This window comes from Lathyrus oleraceus, chromosome 5, assembly GCF_024323335.1.
Source record: "Lathyrus oleraceus cultivar Zhongwan6 chromosome 5, CAAS_Psat_ZW6_1.0, whole genome shotgun sequence".
NCBI lineage: Eukaryota > Viridiplantae > Streptophyta > Magnoliopsida > Fabales > Fabaceae > Lathyrus > Lathyrus oleraceus.
This window is the reverse complement of record NC_066583.1, coordinates 274,120,452-274,145,017: the sequence shown is the minus strand read 5'-3', so window position 1 is coordinate 274,145,017 and position 24,566 is coordinate 274,120,452.

Genomic DNA, 24,566 nt, shown 5'->3' with positions numbered 1-24,566 from the left:
ATGATCATGTGGCTTTCATATCAAGGAAAAACTTGCCCTTTTGCACTGCTGAATTCTCTTGATGCCAATTCTTATTGATATGATGCAATGCAATATGAAATGATTTATGACCTAAAAAATGAAATGAATGCATGAATGGGGGGTTGCAAATTTGAGGTGCTACAGTTGGGAAGATATAGTCTGACACTGTCAACTCCGCTGGGGATATACAGTCTGGCACTATCAACTCCGCTGGGGATATACAGTCTGACACTGTCAACTCCGCTAGATATATACAGTCTGACACTGTCGACTCCGCTGGGGATATACAGTCTGACACTGTCAACTCCGCTGGGGATATACAGTCTGATACTGTCGACTCTATTGGTGGATGTATAATTTAAAACAAATACTTGGGGAAGTACAGTAGTGAGAACCTGCTAGGGATTGAAGAATCCCATGCTTGAACCAACTTTGCAGGGATAAGATACCAAATACCAACTGTTGAAGAAAACATTCGCGGTCATCTGCTGGGAACCTTAAGGAAATGCCCTGAGTGTACCTGTTCTGAATAGACGATCCAAAGCACTTAAAATTTGTAGCAATTTTAAATGTTTATTAAGCATGTACCTGTAAAGCTCTTATGTTTCATGATGCAATGTTTATCAAAAATTCGGACGTCATTTTTGCAAACAAAACAGTAAAATGAAAATGAAAATAGAGATATACTGAATATCATGATTTTATTAATTGAATGGCCTCTGAATAGGCATTTACATCAGGAAGCAATCCCTGGAAAGAGGTAATTGCACAAAAGATAAAAATAGAAATTAATCTAATGGCAATGTGAAATGGATTTCTACCGGGTTCCAATTATGCTATGACTCGCTCGTCTTCAAGATCCTTCAGATGATCAGCTTTCTAAAAAAGGTGATTGGACTGTTTCCTTATCCTTCGAAAGTTTCCAATTATCGACACGAGATGAGATTCAGAACTACTTAGAACGCAGTCATTCGCTTAATCCCTAACTTTTGCCTGGATCGCTGTTTCGGGTTTTCAATCCACCGGGATACCCATTTTTGCCTAAGTTGCCTTTTTCAGGTTTTCAACTTATCGGGTGTACAATCTTTTCATTTTTATCCCTAACTTTTGCCCGAACCTTTTTCATTTTCTTGGTTCGCCGGGATGCCCATTTTTGCCTGGACTATTCTTTTTTATTGTCCAGCGGGTCTATTTTATGCGAAGTATTTTTTAACTGCGTCTGAGTTCACAGGGGAAGTGAAGTCTTCACCATCCATAGTTGCAAGCATTAAGGCCCCACCATCAAAAATCTTAGTGACAATATATGGTCCATCATAGTTAGGAGTCCACTTGCCCCTGTGATCTGTCTGAGGAGGAAGGATCCTTTTCAACACCAAATCTCCGACCTGGAAGCATCGAGGATGCACTTTCTGATCAAAGGCTTTCTTCATCCGACTTTGATACAACTTCCCATGACAAATGGCTGCCATTCGCTTCTCTTCGATAAGACTTAACTCATTGAACCTTGTCCGAATCCATTCAGCTTCATCTAACTTGACATCAAGCAAGACTCTTAGAGAAGGAATCTCCACCTCAACAGGTAGGACTTCTTCCATACCATACACAAGGGAGTAAGGGGTTGCCCCGGTCGATGTACGTACTGAAGTATGGTACCCATGCAAGGCGAATGGTAGTATCTCATGCCAATCTCTGTACGTAACGACCATCTTCTGCACAATCTTCTTTATGTTCTTATTTGCTGCCTCAACAGCACCGTTCATCTTAGGACGATAAGGGGAAGAATTGTGATGTTGAATGTTGTAGTTCTTGCACAACTCCTTCATCATTTTGTTATTGAGATTAGAACCATTATCAGTAATAATTCTTTTGGGAATCCCATAACGACAAATGATTTCCTTCTTAATGAATTGGGCAACCACATGTCTGGTGACCTTCGCAAATGACGCTGCTTCGACCCACTTGGTGAAATAGTCGATGGCATCAAGGATGAAGTGATGCCCATTGGAAGCAGTCGGCTCAATCTTTCCAATCATATCAATGCCCCACATAGAAAACGGCCACGGCGAAGACATCACACTCAGAGGATTTGGCATTTATGACATTTATGACATTTATGACACTTCCGAGAATATTTTAAACAATCAGATTCCATGGTCATCCAGTAATAACCCGCTCTCAACAATTTCTTAGCCATTACATGCCCGCCGGCATGAGTACCGAAGGAGCCTTCATGAACTTCCTGCATTAACATGTCCGCTTCGTGTCTATCCATGCATCTGAGCAAAACCATGTCGAAGTTCCTCTTATACAGCACGTCGTCTTTGCTCAAGAAGAAACTGCCTGCCAATCTTCTTAAATTCTTTCTATCATTGTTGGATGCCCCTGCAGGGTACTCTTGATTCTTCAGAAAGCACTTGATGTCGTGATACCAAGGCTTGTCATCAACTACCAGTTCAGCAGCAAACACATACGCGGCCCTATCAAGGCGCATAACATCGATCCTGGGAACATTGTTCCACCAAATCACTTTGATCATGGAGGATAAAGTAGCAAGAGCATCTGCCATCTGGTTCTCATCATGAGGTATATGATACAGCTTTATTGCTGTGAAGAAAGTCAACAGTATTCTTGTGTAATCTCTGTAGGGGACCAGATTAGGCTGGAGAGTATTCCAATCACCATTCACTTGATTGATCACTAGAGTTGAATCTCCGAAGATGTCCAGAGCCTTGATTCTCAAATCAATGGCTTGCTCAATACCCAAGATACATGTGTAATACCCCAAAATTTACCCTTCATTTTTCTGGAAGCATGGGATTATGTTTCACACTTCATTAGTATCATACTAGGTCATACTCATTGCATACTGCATTAGTGACTTGGGAATCAGGTTTTTATTGATCACTCCTTAACAGAAGGAGCCCACACAAAGCAAGATTGAGAATTGGACCTCATTTTCTAAATGTGCAAGTCTCAAGGGGTCTCAAGGGGGTCCAGGTATCTTATTATGGTCCATAGTTCATTAGTGAAGGATTCAGAGCTATCAGAGTGTTCATCTGGATTTAATCAGGAGATTAGGGTTTCATGGCTACCTGCAACAGGCAATGTTTGGTTGGAGGTATAGGGGCTCATCCATGTCATGATTGGAGAGGCATCTTGGCCTAGGAAGACTCACAATTATCTCAGAAAGATCCATCGGCAAACAGTGCAATCAGTTCCCAATCACTTTGCCCTAAAACTAGGGTTTGGTATAAATTTAGTTTATTTTTGATTCTTTAGGTGAAACTCTTTTCCATGGCCCTCCATATGTCCACAAGGGTCTACATACAAAAAATCAGCTCTGTATTCGATCCAGAAGTACTTCAATTGATCAATGGAATCGGGAATCAGACAGTTTGGGAAAAGTCAACTGTGGGGCCAGAAAAGTCAACTCCTGACTTTTTGAGAGTGGAATCTCAAAATTCATGCCTAGGGGATCCTACATGTGAAATTTGATCAAGGTTGGATCATGGATTCATCATTTAATCAAGAATTGGAAAAGTTACTTAATTTGGAAATGGTTGACTTTCCATTTAGGGCAAGTTTTCATGATTGTTGCACTCACTTGAAGCCCTTTTTCCATCAGAATAAATGCTCCATTTGAAAATTTCTCCAACATGAAAGTTGTTCCTCTTGTTCCAAGCTTTCCAGATATATAAAGTTTGTTCCATTTGGATTAAAATTGAGAAAGTTATGCTTAGTCAAAGTGGGATATATTTTTAGGACACTTAGAAATATTTCTAAGTCCAAAATCTTCAAAGTTTGTCAAGACTTCTTGGCCAGTTTACTTGCACCTCAAGGCATCATTTGAAAATGTTTTCTTCACAACAATTGTACCTTGCCATGTCCTCTTTCACATCCTCTTGGAATCATCTCATTTGGATCAATGGTTTGAGAGATGCATTCACCTAAAGTTGGCATCATGACTTGATTTTCTAGGCAGCATTTAGGCCAAACTGGCCCAACAACTTTGCATGATGAAACCTAAACTTGAGGGCCATTTTTCACATTCTTCCATTCATCATTTCAACTTGTGATCAACATGAAAGATGCTAAGCTCCATGATATCTTGCTACTGTTTGCATTATTTCTCCAATTGGTGACTTGAGCATCAAGGTACATGGCCATAAAGTCACCATCTTGGACTGTTTTCTTACTTGCCAAGCCATGCATAAAATCAGCACACGTTTTTTCCTCATGTGGCCATGCTTTGGATATTTCATTCACTTAAGTTGGCCCAAAATAACACAAACCTAATACACCTCACTTTGCTTCACTTGGTTTATGGACAAATCATTATGTCAAAGCCCATTTAAACACTTGGATCCACCCTATTTAAGAAGATGAAAACCCTAACCCTAGAGGCATTGGAGAACTTTCGAGCAAGGCAACACAGAGCATTAGATATCTGTTTCATCAAACATCCACTAGGTAATCATCTTGCTTTCTCTTCCATGGCCATGTATGGATATATTCCATGATTCATCATCATCATCATTACCATCCTCATCATTAATATCATTACTGTTTTGCCAAGGCCAATTATATGCTTGTGATATTGATTGTTGTTGCTGAATTTTTTCTCCCTAGCCATGTCCATGTTGACCTCTTGTGGTCAACTTTTCTCCATGATTAAGCCATTATTTTTACTAAAACAAGTCACCATGATGATCTACACATTTCATACTTGAATTTTGGTTTTTATTTCGTGGCATTTGGTGCACTATAGCGTTTGTAATCTTGAGTGGAATTTTTGAAAAATCCATTGCATGGGCTGAGTTTTCAGCATGCATGGTTAGGGTTTCTTGTTGCATGGAGAAGATGATGATGTGTCACTGTAAGGACCACTGGATCGTGTGCTTTTATTTTAATCCTGACTGTCCATCTCTATTTTATCTTTAGTCACTTAAAATGACCTTGACCAATTGACATGAGGTCACATGATTTATTTTATAAAATGTTATTTAAAGCTTGTCACATGCTGGATTTAAATGATTTGGACTGGGCCTTCCACGTTTCGCTCCTCACACCCCCACGCCTGGCCCATCACCAACATGTCCACTTTTATTTTCTTTTTTTAATTCACATCTATTGTTCTGTTTTGATTTTAATTATTTAAAATATTTTCTTTGTCCATAAAATTACCCAAAAATATTTTTCACTTTTCTTAATGTCTTATTTAATTTTATTTAATTTTTATTTTCGTATTTATTTAATATTAGTATTTTATTTTAATTATTTATTCCAAGTGGTCCATTTTAGCATACATTTTGCTATTGATTTTATTTTCATGACTTAAAATTATTTTTAGCTTTTGATTTTTGGGATGAAGGTTGACCACTGTCACATGGTCAACCTGACCTTTTCTTGGAAATTTATTTCGCATTTTTAATTTATTTTGGATTTATCTTTGACCTAGTTTGGTTGGTTGACTTTTGTTTTGACCTATATTTTATTTCAATTAATTTATGCACTAATTTTCATTATTTGTAAAATATTTTTGGGGGATGATGATGGCCTGACCCCAACTTATGTAGTTTAATTTTTCATAATTTTCTTGATTAATATGTTATTTATTCTTGATTTATTTCTAACCTAGTCTTGTTGGTTGACCTTTAGTTTGACCCTTGTTTTATTTCAATTAATTTATGCCCCAATTTTTATTATTTTTAAAATCTTTTTGAGGGATGATGATGTCCTGACCCCACCTTATTTAGTTTAATTTTTCATAATTTTCTTGATTAATTTGCTATTTATTTGATATTTTTTAAGTTGACTTGAATTTTCAGTTGACTTTCTTATGATCGATGTTTGACTTAGGGATTGCTTATGGCAATTGAAGAGATCTTTTGATCCTCCCTTGTTCATCTCATATGCCATGTATTAGAGGCCTTTTACCTTGATTTTATTTGGTCCTTACCTCATTTCCTGATTAAATTATTCAGTGAACTTTCTTGTGTGCATCTTTTCATCTGTCTGATCCATCCGATATTTGTTGCACTTGTTCCTTTCATCCATGCTTACTATTGCTTGATCGTTTAACATGTTCATACTCCCATGCATTGTTTAATGCTCCATTATATGATTCTTTAGTTTGATTATACATTATTTGCTTATCTGATTTGATTAATAACTGTTGCCTACTTGTATGATGTATGAGGCATATATTCTTATTGTTTGATTGCCATGAACCATCCCCATTCATAACAAATGTACCCCTCTCCCATGAAGTGTATAATATTTATTCTTTCATTCTTTATTCATCTGTTAATACAAGAATTAAAACGAACATCCGATAACCATTTTAAAACAAGATCAAAAGCTCGATCCAACGTCGAGTAATCATTTTCAAAACTTAACAGAACTAGCACGTATTCATCCATCCTTTTGTAAGTCGATTGCTTTATGCATCGCCATTTCTCTTGTAAGTCGATTGCTTCATGCATCGCCATCTACCTGTAAGTCGATTGCCCCAGGCATCGCCATCTACCCTTATCCATGGTTCCTCTCCTTGCTCCATCCGTCGACTCTTCTTCCGTTTAGGTAACACCCATTAGGTAGAACCCTTTGTATGATAACATAGGTAGAATTCCCTTATTTCTTTGCATGCTAACATTTGGTATATGTTCCCTTTGTAAATCCTAACACATAGGTCCACATTGCATGACAACTCTATGGCAGAGCTTCCCCATCTTTTAGACCTTCCGTGCGTCTCCGATCTTGTGGCATGTCAGTCCGTTCTATTGCAAAGAGGTAACTGCCTAAGACTCGATTCAGCGAGCTGCGACACCTACTGCTAGGACGTTGAACACATTGTCCACTATCCTTTGACACAGCTGGTGTCCTCTTTTGTAAGTCCATGTTCAGATTGAAATCCTTAACCCCTAGTTAGTCGAACTACGACAAATCTGATTCTCATGTTCAGATGAGATACGTAGGCACGAGATGCGATGTCTTGCTGAGTTTTTGACTGACGACTAACAACTAATCCTTGCTTGCTTTCGCCCTTGTTGCGATTCTTTTCTCTCGCCCTCGTTGCGATCGAGACTTTCCTTTTCCCTTGCCCTGGTTACAATCGAGACCTTTGTTCCCGTAGTTAGCTGAACTACGTTTTGCTCTGATTCTCATTCCAGATGAGATACGTAGGCATAAGACGCGATGTCTTAGCGAGCACACTTCCCTTTAACCCATAGGTAGCCGAGCTACGAAGACTCTGATTCTCATGTTCAGATGAGATACGTAGGCCGTGGATGCGACATCCTTGCGAGTCATTTTCTTTTAACCTTCTTTTAGAAGATAGTACATTAGATATACCTACACCCTTTAGACGAGAACAACAAGAGTGGATTCCGTAGAGTACTACGGATGCGTAGGGGTGCTAATACCTTCCCTTCGCATAATCGACTCCCGAACCCAAGATTTAGTTGCGAGACCTTGTCTTTTCCTTTTTCTTCAGGTTTTCTTCGATCGTTTCCTTTCCCTCCTTTAAGATAAATAACGAACGATGGCGACTCTTCTGTTTTCTTTTCCTCGCCGGTTGTTTCTTTCGCACCAGTTGCGATAGCTGGCGACTCTACTGGGGACGTGGTTTCCCTATGCGAGTCCCTCCTAGCTTTTGTGGTTTCTTGTTTGTTGGGCGTTTATTCTTTTGTACAGTTATTTACTTTAAGCATTTATCTGTTTTATCTTATTGCATTATGTATATATGATTGCTGTATATGCTGGATCTCTTGGATCTGTTGGGTGGGTTGTTCTATGAGAGATAAGCCCACTACCCAGGCTTGAGCGTAAACACAGGTTTTAGAGTGGATAGTCATGAGGCTTGCGTAGCATGTTGCTACGTTAAGTCGTTCATGAAGACCCACACCCAGACGGGGTTTCTTTTGGATATATTCTGTCCTACGGGTGTTCCGTAACGACATGATGTTCCTGTAGAAATTGTCGACTCTGGTGACCATTTCCCGAGGACTCAGTCGAGGCCTCTCCTTCGAGACGCGGTTATGTTAGCTCTGGTGGGCGCATTCTCGCTGCTCAATCCGAGGACCCCGAGGCTGGGAACTTGCTTTTAGGATGTCCTATTGAGGGGAGTCAGTGGAGGTCTTTTGTCTCGTAATAATGCCAAACCTTCAGTGGTAAACGTATTATTCTCGACTGAAGGACTAGAAGCTGACAAACTTTTGTTCTTAGAACATACCAGTGAGGGGCGGGCTAAATTCAGGAAACCTTAACCTTCATCCAACCCGGTTTTCTGGTATTCTTATTGAAGCAGAACTTCGATCTCTTATATGTTCCTCAGTGGTTTTCTCTTCAGACAGTGCGACCTGACAGTTGTTCAAGCATATACAGTAATCCTGATTCCCATGTCACTGTATTGCATCACATCATTTCGCATTCATATCATTTGACACATGTTTATCTATTCCCGGGGGTTTATATCTTCTTCTTGATCCTAGTCGGGGTTTTCTTACACTGTTTATCTGATGTGAGACTAGAATCAAGGGGTAGAATACCCTTTGGAATTGATAAACATGTCATTGCATTTGCATATTCATTAGCATGTCTTGCATAACAGGTACCGTCATAGTGTTCTCAGTTTGTTTGGTATTCCACTAGCAGGATAGCTGACTCACGCATTCACCGATACAGTACCCGAAGAAATCAACAAAGAGCAATGGAAGGTCTACAAGCAGAGCTCGCTGAGATGAGGATTCACATGAATCAGTTCATGGAAGTGGTTCATGGAAGTGGTTCAACGAGTGGCTCAGGGACAGCAGGAGCTTAGATTGTTGGTACAAAGGGATCCCCCTACCACTCAACCGGAGGTTTTGGCTGATCCTCCAACTGGAGAGGCTAATGGACCCAATTGACCGGGGCCTATCCCGATCCCACATATCAACCTTGATCAACAACCCATCCATGATGATCAGGAGGTTCAGTTCCCCCTGCTTCAGGAGGACTTTGGCATGGGGCATGGTATGGACCCTGTGTTTCGGAGATTGGAGGAGAGGTTGAAAGCTGTGGAAGGGAAGAATGCTCTTGGTGTGGATGTCGCTGACTTGGGGCTGGTCCCAGGTGTGAGAGTTCCACCAAAGTTCAGAGTTCCAGTTTTTGATAAGTACAATGGCAACTCTTTCCCGAAGACTCGCGTACAAGCTTACTTCCGCAAGATGGTTGCGTATTCTGATGATGAGAAGCTGCTCATGTACTTCTTCCAAGACAGCCTAGCGGGGGCATCCTTGGAGTGGTATATGAGGCTAGACAGAGCCCATATTTGCTGTTGGAGAGACTTGGCCGAGGCCTTTGTGAAGCAATATCAGTACAATGCGGATATGGCACCTGACAGGACTCAACTCTAGAATTTGTCTCTCAAGAGCAACGAGTTCTTCAAAGAGTACGCTCAACGCTGGAGAGAGATGGCTTCCCGTGTTCAGCCTCCGATATTGGAAAAAGAGATGGCCAACATGTTTATGAACACACTGCCTGGATCTTATTTGGAACGTCTGGTGGGTTGCAATTGAAGGTGAGAAAAACAAGAAAGGGGGGGTTTGAATTGTTTGGAAAAATAAGCGCTTTTCAAAAAGAAAATCACACAAGGATTTTATACTGGTTCGCTTATAACACAAAGCTACTCCAGTCCACCCGGCCGAGGTGATTTCGCCTTCAACAAGGACTTAATCCACTAATCTTGAAAGATTACAAACAACGTCTAAGATAAGAAAATCTCTTAGCCCTCTCAAGTATACAGACTACACAGAGTCACTTGAGGAAATAAACAAACAATAGATAAAAGATTTATGTAATCTAGAGTGCTTCTAAGATAAGCAAGTATTACAATAGTATGAACAAAGTGATTCACGTTATAAGCAAAAGCTTCGTGAAGATTTAGAGAGCAAGAAGGTTTTCTTGTGTTGATGTTTCAGTATGATTTTTCCTTGTATGTGTAGTGGTTACTGAATGTTGATTTGCAATCCTTTATATAGATCAAGGAGGTAGTAGTTGAAACTGATGAGTAATAAGATGAATTTACGCCATAACATAAACAGCTTCTGCAGGATAACTTTTTCTCCTTGAAATGACTACTTACCACAAGTAGTATCTTCTTTATTGAAATTGGAGATTAACGTCTCTTTCTTAATTAGGAAATCCATTTGCAAATCTTTACTTGACTTTAACGTTACTCTTTCATGATTAGCAATTCCATGCTCAAAGTATTTGTGTTTCTGGAGAGTCTTGGAATCTTGCTTCTGACGTTTTAATCTCTTGTGAGTTCAGATAGTTTCTTCAGATAGCGTTGTTCAGAGTCAGAACTTCTAGAGCTACTTCTTGTTCAGATGCTTCTGATACTTGTTGTTTTGCTCAGAGTTAGACTTTCTTGAACTTGTTTTCACTTCAGATGCTTCTGATCATTTGATGATTTGTATCTGATCTGGTTTTGTATCTGATGACATCATCAGATTTCTTCCTTCTTTCTTTAGAACCCTGCACACTTAGAAACTTTTCGTTAGGGTGCCATTTTTGGTTTCATCCTTTGTTATCATCAAAATCAAGGAATCTGTTGTAGAACAATTTTTGTTCTTACAATCTCCCCCTTTTTGATGATGACAAAACAACCTTAATTAGCAGATGAAACATGAATAATATTAGATCAGATAGACAGAAGCTCCCCCTGAGATAGTGCTAGGGAGTTCAGAAGTTCTTACCAGAGTTTCTTAAGTAAAGAGGTTTCTTGATACCTTCTGCAATTTCTTAAATTCAGGTTAGATAAATTTATTTTTAAGAGAAATATGTTGCAGAATGCTTAAGGTATTAGACAATATTTTCATCAGAGCTATTAATGACTTCTCCCCCTTTTTGTCAGAATCAAAAAGACATAGTAAAAAAAAATAAGTAAAGAGAAAAACTTGAATTCATAGATAGAAGCACAAAGGTAACAGAAGCTAGAAAAACATCAGATTCAGAGAAAATAAAAACAACAGGCAAGAAAAAAATAAATAAATCCTAAGTGCCTAAGGGTTCGGAGGCGGAGGCATTCTCTGAAGCAACATTGCAAGCATATTCTGGATGTTGTCGTTGACAGTATCTTGCTTGTCCATTCTGGCCCGGAGTTCATTCTGATCTTGCTTAAGTTCTTTCAGAGTCTGAAGAACCATAGGGATCACAGAAGAGGACTCCCCCAGAGTCAGAGCCTGCTGAGCTTCAGCTTCAGCAGCAGCTTGTGCTTCTGCATCCGCCAGAGCCTTAGCTTCAGCTTCCTTTTCCCTTAGGATTTCAGCTTCCTTAGCAAGTCTTTCTTCTTCTAGCCTTCTTGCTTCTTCTTCAGCTTCCTTGGCCAATCTCTCTTCCTCCAGCCTTCTGGCTTCAGCTTCTCTGGCAAGTCTCTCCTGGAGTCTTGCCTCAGCATCTCTGATGTAGCCATTTCTGACTTGTTCAGATATGCTCTTCAGTCTAAAAGACTCAGAGGTCATCCAGCCAATGACTCTGTTCCAGTGTGTCCTTACAGATTTAGGATCATCACTGATTTCAGAGTTAGTGGTCAGAGACTTGACCTTTTGTACTGAAGCTTCTGCTACCTGCATGATGGCTTCCTCAAGGGTAGGTGTAGAAAGTTCAGGTTCAAAGGTATGAGGTGGAGAGTTTGGAGGGCTGAGATTTAATGTGTGAGGTTCAGATTCTGATTCAGGTTGGGGTTCAGATTCTGCTTCTAGTTGAGGTTCAGATGTTTGGGGTGAAGCGTAAAGAGGGTTTAAATCTAAGGGTTCAGTTTCAGCTTCAGGTGCAGCGGAGATGTTTGGTGGGGTGATATCAGAGGTGTGGGGTTCAGAGGGTTGAGTTTCAGAAGGTATGGTGGTTGTTTGTTGTGGTGGAGGTGAAGTTGCTTCAGATTGTGTTTGTGTTTGTTGTTGTGAAGCAAGTTTATGAGCATAAATTGTGGCTATAGTTGGGGAATCAGGGTCAGAAAATTCTGGTTCAGAAGAGAGGGAAACATATGAGGGTGATTCTGGTTCTGAGGATGATGAAGAGGAAGTGCTTTGGTGAGTTTGTGCAGGTTTAGAGGGAGGTATGAAAGTACGGGCTACATTTAGAACTGGTGAAGGTTGGGAGGTTTTGGTGGTTGAAGGTGGGATTTCAGAGGTTGTAAAAAATAGGTTGTGAAGAGAGAGGATTAGAAGAAGCCATCAGAGGATTAGTGGTAACAGAAGGAACAGACGTACCAGTAGATATATTCAGAGGAGCTGAAGATTTGCTTCCAGAAGATTCTCCAAGTCTTGCCTTCTTTGCCGGAGGTGCTATCTTCTTCTCAGAGAGACCTCTCTTGTATCTGACGAAGTCTTCTTCTGAATCCAGACAGTCGTCGAGGCTGAAGTCAGAGATGTCAACACCATCATCCAGCAGACGCTGAAGATAGATAGCAACAGCATCTCTGGGTTATTTTTTGAAGAACCTGGAAAGGCCATGAGGCATCTTCCTCTGATCTTTCAAACAATCCCAGGATGTATCCAGAGTGGGTCTGACTTGAATCTTCTTAATTATCCCCATACTCTTGAGATTTCTGGCATTCAGAGGCTTCCCAACATCTATTGCCAGATCTAGCATCAGCTTGGCCTTCTCCAGAGGATCCACCAGCCCATTCTCAATGAAGACATCAGATAAAAATCTTCCCAGAGGGATGTAGGATCTGGGTTTCATGTTGTTTCTGGTTTCTCTGACAGAATCTCTCAGATATCTGAAAAGGAGAGCAGGGAGGCAGATCTTCACACCCTTCTGAATGCAGTACAGAATGCATTTCTGGTCTGCATTAGTCAGAGGAGTTAGAGGCTGGACGGTGGTGAATAGTTCCCAGAATAATCTTCAGCCACACTCTGAGGTTCTGATGCAGCTCTTTGTTCTTTGAAGGATTTCCTTCAATGTTGGGTTTGAAGATTGTTGGGTTGATTACTTCAGTAATGCGCTTTGACCTAGGAGGGATGTTGTAAATCCTTTTTCCTCCAGCTCTCTCCATGTTCAGTAGAGAGGCTATTGACTCTTCAGTGATAACAATCTTCACCCCCAGAACATATGAGACGATGAAGTGGTCATCTGCATCTGCAAACCTCCAGAACTCCTTGATGAGAAGAGGGTAAACAGGACCATAAAGCCTTTGGAAATAGTTTTCCCATCCTTGTTTGCGAAGCTCTTCAGTAAGATCAACGCCATTTCTCTTCAAGTTGTCAAAATCAACTAGTGATTCACACAACACGTCCAATCCTTCAAAAGGGGTTGAAAGGTTAATATGGCGTTCACGGTCAAGAACATGGGGTTCTTTGTAAACAGGGGTTATGGTGACGCCTGTAACCGTTGGTGTTGGAATGCTTGAGGTTTGAGCAGTAGAACTTGATTCCATTTCTTGAGAGAAGTTAAAGACTTGTTGTTGTTGAGCGTCCATGGTGAAGGAGAAGATGAAGATTGATGAAGATGAAGAACTTGCAGAGAATGCTTCAGAGAGGGTTTAGGGTTTTAGAGTGAGTGAGAGTGATAAGTGTGTGAAATGTGAGAAAAGTGTTTATATACTCTAAGTGAAACACATGCAAAACGACACATAAAATTGCGTTAGCACAACGCTCAAGTAAGCACGCTTGGGGGGAAAAATGATTACAGCTAATTAATGAATGTCTAATCCCACAGTACGCACACTGCTCAAGGAGATTTCAAACGTTCTGACCTTTGAATTTCTTTTGACAGCTGTCTAGAAGTTCTAGGGTTAGACGCTTAGTGCTCCACGTGTTGATGTATCTGATCTTCAGGAATACCAAAGGATAGGTTTCTGAAGATTTCTAACTCAGATATCTTCTTAACTTGGTAGAAGTATCAGAGTCAGAGGCAGAAATACATTTGTTTACATCAGAGTCTCATTTTACTTTTTCAGAGCCATACTTCATTCAGGGAAATTTTTAATGTTCAGATGTTCTAAGATAAAAAGAAATCTATCTTCAGCTAGAGGCTTAGTAAAGATATCTGCCCATTGATGTTCAGTATCAATGAACTTCAATGTTACTATCCCTTTCTGAACATAGTCTCTGATAAAATGATGTTTTATTTCAATGTGTTTGGCTCTGGAATGTAGAATGGGATTCTTACTTAAACAAATAGCAGCAGTATTATCACAAAAGATAGGAATGTTACTCTCAAAGATTTGCAGATCTTCTAACTGATGCTTCATCCAGAGCATCTGAGTTGTGCACAGTGACGCTGAGATATATTCTGCTTCTGCAGTTGATAGAGCAATTGTTGATTGTCTTTTGCTAGCCCAGGATATCAGATTGTTTCCCAGAAGCTGGCAATTTCCAGAAGTTCTTTTTCGTTCTATTCTATCTCCTGCATAATCTGCATCACAATAACCCGAGAGTCTATACTCTGATGTTTTCTCATACATCAGGCCCAGGTTAGGAGTTCCTTTCAGATACTTAAGAATTCTCTTAACTGCTGTTAAATGAGATTCTCTAGGATCTGATTGGAATCTGGCACAAAGACAGACACTAAAGAGAATATCAGGACGAGTAGCAGTCAAATAGAGAAGAGAGCCTATCATACCTCGATAGAGCTTCTGACAAACCTTGTTGCTTACCTCTTCCTTTTCAAGAATGCAAGTTGGGTGCATGGGAGTTTTTGCAGAGTTGCATTCAGTCATATCAAACTTCTTCAGAACGTCTTTAATATATTTACTTTGATGGACGTACGTGACTTCTGGAGTTTGATTAATTTGAATTCCCAGAAAGAACTTTAGTTCTTGCATTAAACTCATCTCAAATTCTGCCTGCATTAACTTAGAAAATTCTTGGCAAACAGAGATATTAGCAGAACCAAAAATAATATCATCAACATAAATTTGGCATATCATGAGATCATTATTAAGGTTTTTACAGAAGAGTGTAGAATCAACTTTCCCTCTGATAAAATTTTGTTCCAGAAGAAAACTACTTAAGCGTTCATACCAAGCTCTGGGAGCTTGTTTAAGTCCATATAAGGATTTCTTAAGTTTAAAAACATGTTCTGGAAAGTTTGAATTTTCAAAACCTGGAGGTTGGTTGACATACACTTCTTCTGATATATAACCATTAAGGAATGCACTCTTGACATCCATTTGATATAATTTAATAGAATGATTAATAGCAAAAGATACAAGAAGACGAATAGATTCTAACCTCGCGACTGGAGCAAAGGTTTCATTATAGTCAATACCTTCTTGTTGACTGTAACCTTGAGCTACCAGTCGAGCTTTGTTTCTGACAACTTCTCCTTTCTCGTTCAGCTTGTTTCTGAAAACCCATCTGGTTCCAATGACATGAGTGCCTCTGGGTTTAGGAACTAGATCCCATACATCATTCTTTGAGAATTGATCCAATTCTTCTTGCATAGCTGCCACCCAGTCGTTATCCTGAAGTGCTTCATCACAAGACGTAGGCTCAATCAGAGACACTAGTCCCAGAGTAGTATCTTCAGAAGTTCTGAAGGTAGATCTGGTTCTGACAGGTTCGTCCTTGTTTCCCAGAATCAAATCTTCAGATACATTGATACGACTTTTGACTTTCTTTGGGATTTCTGGAGATTTAATTTCTTCAGAGTTCTGAGTGACAGTTGCTTCTGGAGTTTTATCAGATTCTACAAGAGTGATTTCCAAATCTGCAAACTTTTCAACTAGCTTTGACTTTTCAGGGTCAAGCTTATCATCAAATCTGACATGAATTGATTCTTCCACAATTTTGGTTTCTGTGTTGTATACTCTGTAGCCTTTAGAGCGTTCTGAGTATCCTAACATAATACCTTTCTGTGCTTTGGAATCAAACTTGTTCAGATGTTCTTTAGTATTTAATATAAAACAAGAACATCCAAAAGGATGAAAATATGAAATGTTTGGTTTTTTTCCTTTACACAGTTCATAGGGAGTCTTTTCTAGAATAGGTCTTATAGAGATTCTATTCTGAATGTAACACGCTGTATTTACAGCTTCTGCCCAAAAGTGCTTTGCTACATTAGTTTCATTGATCATGGTTCTGGCCATCTCTTGGAGTGTCCTATTCTTCCTCTCTACAACTCCATTTTGTTGTGGAGTTCTAGGGTAGGAGAAATCATGGGATATTCCATTAGAATCAAATAATTCTTCAAAATCTTTATTTTCAAATTCTCCACCATGATCACTTCTGACTCTAATAATTTTAGAGTCAAATTCTTTTTGCACTTTGGAACATAAACTGGTGAATACAGAGTGAGACTCACTCTTGTGCTTTAGGAATTTTACCCATGTCCAGCGACTGTAATCATCAACAATGACTAGTCCATACTTCTTTCCATTAACTGATGCTGTTTTCACAGGACCAAATAAGTCAATGTGAAGAAGTTCCAGAGGCTTAGAGGTAGAAACAACATTTTTCTTTTTAAAAGATGTTTTTGAAAATTTTCCTTTCTGACAAGCTTCACAGAGAGCATCTGAAGAAAACTTCAGTTTAGGTAGGCCTCTGACTAACTCGAGTTTAGTTAGCTGAGAAAGTTTCCTCATGCTAATGTGGCCCAAGCGTCTATGCCATACCCATTGCTCTTCGTGAACTGACATTAGACATTTAACATTTTGATCTTTTAAATCAGAAAGATTTATTTTGTAAATGTTGTTTTTCCTCTTGCCTGTGAAAAGGACAGAGCCATCGTTCTGATTAATGGCTTTACATGTTTTTTGATTGAAGATTACATCATAACCGTTATCACTTAATTGACTTATGGATAACAAGTTATGCATTAATCCTTCTACATAAAGAACATCAGAAATAGAGGGAAGAGTACCATTACCAATAGTTCTGGAGCCTCTGATCCTTCCTTTCTGATCTCCTCCGAAGCCTACAAATCCAGCGTCTTTAAGTTCCAGACTTTGGAACATAGACTTTCTTCCCGTCATGTGTCGCGAGCATCCAGAGTCCAGGTACCATGACTGGTGTCTGAACTTTGTTGCATAGGATATCTGCAACATAGATAATCTTATCTTTCGGTACCCAGAATCTCTTGGGTCCTTTCAGATTAGTTTTCCCAGAGTTTCTCATAACTTTGGGTTTTCTAGCATTTTTAAATTTTTGTTCTTGTGTGTGTGTGTAATGATATGAAAAGGGAGATTTAAGTTGGTCACTGGTAGAAGTTTTATCTTCCTTAGGATCATACCCAATTCCCCTTTTATTGTTCTGACTTACTCCATAAATCATGGATGCCATAATACTCCTATCTATCCCATTTTTCAGAAATTCTTGAAAGGCTTCTTCATATTGATAAATTATTTTATTTGAAGTTTGTGGTGCTTGAGATAATGCTCCTTCTAATTCTGAGCTTTTTGTTTTTGCTTCATCTCTTTCTAACATTAAAGATTTGATTGTATCTTCTCGTGATAAAATTGTTATCTCAAGCTCTCTACATTCTTCAAATTTTGCTTTAAAACAGCCTTTGATGTTTTTAAACTTTTGTTTTAATTTCTGATATGAGCTTAGAGTTTCTGACAAGCATGATTCTAAATCAGAACGAGAAAGTTCAGAAAATACCTCTTCAGATTCTTCATCTGAGCTGCTGGATGTGGTAGCCATAAGTGCTACGTTGGCCTGTTCATCAGAGTCAGATTCTGATGATCCAGATTCACTATCATCCCAGGTGGCCATTAATCCTTTCTTTGTTCTGAAGGTATTTTTCTTGAAGCTTTCTTTTCTAGAGTTGTCTTTCTTCAGCTTGGGGCATTCATTTCTATAATGACCTGTTTCTTTACATTCATAACAGGTAATATCTTTGTTAGCTTTACCTTTTGAAGTTGACTCTGAACGATCCCCTCTGGGTCTTGGTTTTCTGAAGTTGTTGTTCCTCTTTTTCCAGAGTTGCTTGACTCTTCTGGTTAGTAGGGACAACTCTTCTTCATCATCAGAGTCTTCTGGTTCAGAATCGTCAGTATCTTCAGTTTCTGCCTGGAGAGCTTTGGTTCTGTCAGGTTTCCGTCTTTCAGATCTGGACTTTAGCGCTACGGACTTGTTCTTTTTCTGAGGCTCATCCTCCTCTAGTTCTATCTCATGGCTTCTGAGAGAACTAACAAGTTCTTCAAGGCTGATATTGTTCAGATCCTTTGACAGCTTCAGAGCAGTAACCATAGGTCTCCATTTCTTTGGCAGACTTCTGACTATCTTCTTAACATGATCTGCAGTCGTGTATCCTTTGTCTAGCACTTTAAGACCTGCAATAAGAGTTTGAAATCTAGAAAACATAGCCTCTATAGCTTCGTCATCTTCCATTTTGAAGGCTTCATATTTCTGGATAAGCGCCAGAGCCTTCGTCTCCTTGACTTGGGAGTTTCCTTCATGGGTCATCTTCAGAGAGTCAAGTATATCTTTGGCTGTCTCTCTGTTGGTGATCTTTTCATATTCGTTGTATGATATAGCATTTAAAAGTATTGTTCTGGCCTTGTGATGATTTTTGAAGATACGTTTCTGATCTTCTGACATCTTGTTTCTGGGAACTTCAACTCCATTTTCTAAGACTGGAGGTGTATATCCATCTGTGAGTATGTCCCAGAGGTCAGCATCATAACCCAGAAAGAAACTTTCGATTCTATCTTTCCAGTAATCAAATTTCTCTCCATCAAAAACAGGAGGCTTAGCATTGTAAGAATCTCTTTCATTTGAGTGGGCCATTGTTTTTCTCGTACTGGATCTCTCTACACGGTTAAGTGTTTGATTAGAAAATCAATAACAGAGCCGGAGCTCTGATACCAATTGAAGGTGAGAAAAACAAGAAAGGGGGGGTTTGAATTGTTTGGAAAAATAAGCGCTTTTCAAAAAGAAAATCACACAAGGATTTTATACTGGTTCGCTTATAACACAAAGCTACTCCAGTCCACCCGGCCGAGGTGATTTCGCCTTCAACAAGGACTTAATCCACTAATCTTGAAAGATTACAAACAACGTCTAAGATAATAAAATCTCTTAGCCCTCTCAAGTATACAGACTACACAGAGTCACTTGAGGAAATAAACAAACAATAGATAAAAGATTTATGTAATCTAGAGTGCTTCTAAGATAAGCAAGTATTACAATAGTATGAACAAAGTGATTCACGTTATAAGCAAAAGCTTCGTGAAGATTTAGAGAGCAAGAAGGTTTTCTTGTGTTGATGTTTCAGTATGATTTTTCCTTGTATGTGTAGTGGTTACTGAATGTTGATTTGCAATCCTTTATATAGATCAAGGAGGTAATAGTTGAAACTGATGAGTAATAAGATGAATTTACGCCATAACATAAACAGCTTCTGCAGGATAACTTTTTCTCCTTGAAATGACTACTTACCACAAGTAGTATCTTCTTTATTGAAATTGGAGATTAACGTCTCTTTCTTAATTAGGAAATCCATTTGCAAATCTTTACTTGACTTTAACGTTACTCTTTCATGATTAGCAATTCCATGCTCAGAGTATTTGTGTTTCTGGAGAGTCTTGGAATCTTGCTTCTGACGTTTTAATCTCTTGTGAGTTCAGATAGTTTCTTCAGATAGCGTTGTTCAGAGTCAGAACTTCTAGAGCTACTTCTTGTTCAGATGCTTCTGATACTTGTTGTTTTGCTCAGAGTTAGACTTTCTTGAACTTGTTTTCACTTCAGATGCTTCTGATCATTTGATGATTTGTATCTGATCTGGTTTTGTATCTGATGACATCATCAGATTTCTTCCTTCTTTCTTTAGAACCCTGCACACTTAGAAACTTTTCGTTAGGGTGCCATTTTTGGTTTCATCCTTTGTTATCATCAAAATCAAGGAATCTGTTGTAGAACAATTTTTGTTCTTACAGCAATGCCTCTAACTTTGCTAATGTGGTCTCTACCGGTGAGAGGGTGGAGAACTACTTAAAGACGTGTAAGATCCAAAATGGGGTTGGATCATCATTGGGGGCAAAGAAGCCGTTCTTAGGAGGACAGAAGAGGAGAGAAGGGGATGCAAATGCTGTGTCTTCTTATCAGAGCAGAGGTAACCGAAGGAGCAGTTTTCAGAATTACCATCAGCAACCCTATGTTGCAGTTGTGACCATTCCGGCTGCAGCACCAGTACAACAACAACAACCTCAACATCAATAAAATCAATTCCAACAACAACAGGGTAACAGACCTGCTTATCAACAAAGACAGAGGATGATAAATAGGTGTTTCGACACTCTTTCGATGTCGTATGCCCAATTCCTTCCCAACCTTCAACAATTGCAGCTTGTGTAGTTACACACTTTGGCTCCTCCCGTTGGCAGGCTTCCGATGGGTTATGACACCAATGCTAGGTGTAATTTCCACTATGGGGCACCTGGCCACACTATTGAGAACTACAAAGCTTTTAAGCACGTAGTTCAGGACCTTATCGACTCGAAGGCCATTAACTTTGCGCCGGCTCCTAATGTTGTCAACAATCCTATGCCGCAACATGGTAGAGGAAATGTTAACATGCTTGAAAGACAAGTCAAATTAGTCAAGTAAGTGTTGAAGCTGAAGACTCCGCTGTTAGAAATCAAAGAATACTTGCTGAAGGCAGATGTTTTCCCCGGTTGTGGGAACAATTATTTGGGTTGTGCTGCACAGAGTGGAGGTTGTTTGAAGCTGCAGCAGGGTATCCAGGCTTTGCTTGACGATGGTATCCTTCATGCTGAAGACCTATCTGCCCAAAAGTCTGTTGAAGGGGTTGCTGAAGAGGTGTTTGAAGATGCTGTTGAAGATTTTACAAATGTTGTTCCTGCTGATTTTGTAATTCCCAATGATGTAATTAATTTTTCTGACGTTGTTGCTGATGTTCCAAACATTGTGCTTGATTCTGATGTACTTGTTGAACTTGATTCCGACGTTTCGGATGTTTGTACTTCAATGAATTAGATTTCTGAGTATGACTGTGATGTTTCCACTATCATAATTTTCTGCCCGACCGCTCAGATCAGTGTGCCAGTAGCGGAACCGGTATCACCAGTGCAACCACATCAATCCACTATGACCATCACGACCCCTGGTCCTTTACCTTTCACTAGCGAAAGGGTCATTCCTTGGCATTATAAGAGGAGTGTGTACACGCACGATCATAGAGTGGAGCAGCCACTGAAAGTAGAAGGGGTGCAAGATCAGAAGTCTGAACCTGGAATTGAGGTAAAAGATCCCACAATGGACAATGTCGGTGGAATCGGGCGATTCACCAGAAGTGGTAGACTGTTCTCACCACCGGTTACCCAACCTGATAGTGATGACGCCACGGCGAAGGCCAAAGGCAAGCAAGTTGCGAATGAGGGTACCTCTATACCACAGGCTGGCTCTGAGCCTGCGTTTGCGAAAGATGTGGATGAGCTTTTAAGAATTATAAGGAAAAGCGACTACAAGGTAGTCGATCAGTTGATTCAGACGTCGTCCAAGATATCTATTCTATCACTCCTGCTGTGTTCGGAGGCACACAAGGAGGCACTTCCGAAGGTCCTTAATGTTGCATATGTGCCTCCGGAGATCTTAGTGAACCAACTAGAAGGGATCGTTGCAAATGTTCATGCAAGCAACGGGTTGGGTTTTACTGATTCTGACTTGACGCCAATTGGACGCAATCATAAGAAGGCTTTGCACATCTCGATGGAATGCAAAGACACTGTGTTATCCCATGTTCTGGTGGATACAGGTTCCTCTCTCAATGTGCTACCCAAGAGAGCCCTGTCAAGGTTAGATGTAGAAGGTTTGATCTTGAAGCCTTCCGATCTTGTGGTGAGAGCCTTCGATGGTTCTAAGAGGTCGGTGTTCGGAGAGGTAGAATTGCCAATTCAGATTGGATCACAAACCTTCAACATCGTCTTCTATGTGATGGATATCAGTCCTTTGTATAGCTACTTGTTGGGTCGTCCTTGGATCCACAATGTTGGGGCAGTCTCCTCGACCTTGCATCAGAAAATCAAGTTCCCGATCAACGGACGAATTATCACTATCTGTGGTGAGGAGGATATTCTGGTCAGTCATCTATCTACATTCAAGTATGTAGAGGTAGAAGGTAAGATTCATGAGACCCTGTGTCAGGCCTTTGAGGAAGTTCAAGTCAAGGATGTAGCTCCGATGGAAGAGGTTGAAGCAGGTGCCTCTATTTCATCCTTCAAGCAGGCACATGCCTTGGTAAATTCAGGTGTTGCTCCCGGTTGGGGACGTCTGTTGGATTTACCTATAAAGGAAGACAAGTTTGGGATTGGGTATCAGCCAGCATTGACTTCTTCAACTTCAACCCCTCAGACCCGTCAGGGGCCGATTACTTTCTCCAGTGCTGGCATCATTAAGTACGGCCAGATCTCTGCAATCAACAAAGAAGATGGGGATAGTGATTGCGACATTGATAACTGGGTGTGTCCAAGGGTCCCGGGTGAAGTTCTCCGCAATTGGTCTTCTGAAGAGATTATCCAAGTCACTCTTCTTGAAGAGTAATTTTCTTTGTTTATTCATGCATATCCAAGTCTTATGTTCCGCCCAGGGCGTAGTGACTCATTGTAGGGCTCATCTATGTGGATACCTGCATTTTTTATCATAAATAAAGGATGTCTTTTTGCATTCAAATATTTTATTCACTGCCTTTCTATTTTTGCAGTTTTCAAAAATCAAAAAATATTTTGGCAATGTTTTGTTTAGTTTTCACTCCTTGTTCACACTCATAAGCACATGCCATCACTCATGCAGATGCACATCACCGGATCCTATTCATAACAGTTCTGCTATGGCTCGCTTCGACTTTGAAAATCCAATCTTTCAAGCTGAAGAAGAGGGTGATGAAGACTGTCAACTCCCTGAAGAACTTTCCAGGTTGTTAAAACAGGAGGAAAGGATCATTCAACCGCATCAAGAGTCTATCGAGGTGATTAATCTCGGCACCGAGGACGTCAAGAGAGAAATCAAGATAGGGGTTGCTTTGGAAGATAATGTGAAGAAGGGGTTGATTGAATTGCTGCAAGAGTATGTTGACATCTCCGCTTGGTCTTATCAGGACATGCCAGGGCTTGATACAGATATTGTGGTACACCATTTGCCTCTCAAAGAGGATTGTCCTTCGGTCAAGCAGAAGCTCAGAAGAACAAGACCAGAGATGGCTGTCAAGATAAAGGAAGAAGTGCAAAAACAGTTGGATGCAGGGTTTCTAGCGGTTATAAATTATCCGCCATGGGTTGCAAATATCATTCCGGTACCTAAGAAGGATGGAAAGGTACGGATGTGTGTTGACTACCGGGATCTGAACAGAGCTAGTCCTAAAGATGATTTCTCATTACCTCACATTGACGTTTTGGTGGATAACACGGCTCAGTTCTCGGTATTCTCCTTCATGGATGGCTTTTCTGGCTATAATCAAATTAAGATGGCACCGGAAGACATGGAGAAGACAACTTTCATAACCCCATGGGGTACCTTCTGCTACAAGGTGATGCCGTTTGGTTTGAAAAATGCTAGGGCAACATTCAACGAGCTATGGTAACTCTTTTCCATGATATGATTCATCATGAAATCGAGGTTTATGTTGATGATATGATTGCGAAATCTCAGACGGAAGAAGAACACTTGGTGAATTTGCAGAAACTGTTTGAGCGTTTAAGGAAATTCAAGCTGAGGCTTAATCCGAACAAGTGTACTTTCGGGGTGAGATCTAGAAAACTATTGGGTTTTATTGTTAGTGAGAAAGGGATTGAGGTGGATCCGGCCAAAGTGAAAGCAATACAAGAAATGCCTGAGCCAAGAACAGAAAAACAAGTCTGTGGTTTCTTAGGGAGGTTGAACTACGTTGCAAGGTTCATCTCTCACCTAACAACCACGTGTGAGCCAATATTCAAATTGTTGAGAAAAGACCAGGCTATCAGGTGGAATGATGATTGCCAAAGGGCTTTCGAGAAAATAAAAGAGTATTTGCAGAATCCTCCTATCCTTATGCCTCCAGTCCCATGGACACCGCTGATTATGTATTTGACAGTACTTGATAATTCCATGGGTTGTGTTCTCGGTTAACACGACGAGACAGGTAGGAAAGAGCATGCCATCTACTACCTGAGTAAAAAATTCGCAGATTGCGAGTCGAGATACTTAATGCTTGAAAAGACATGTTGTGCACTTGTATGGGCTGCTAAGCGATTGAGACAATACATGCTGACTCACACAACCTTACTGATCTCCAAAATGGATCCAGTCAAGTATATATTTGAGAAGCCAACTCTCACCGGAAGGGTTGCTCGTTGGCAAATGGTACTGATAGAGTACGACATCCAGTATACATCCCAGAAAGCCATCAAAGGGAGTATTCTGCCAGACTATCTTGCTCAGCAGCCGATTGATGATTATGAGCCGATGAAGTTTGATTTTCCAGATGAAGACATCATGTTCCTCAAGATGAAAGACTGTGAAGAGCCAGTTGTTGAGGAGGGACCTGATCCAGATGAAAAGTGGACTTTAATGTTTGATGGGGCCGTCAATGCCAAAGGAAGTGGAATTGGTGCTGTCATTACC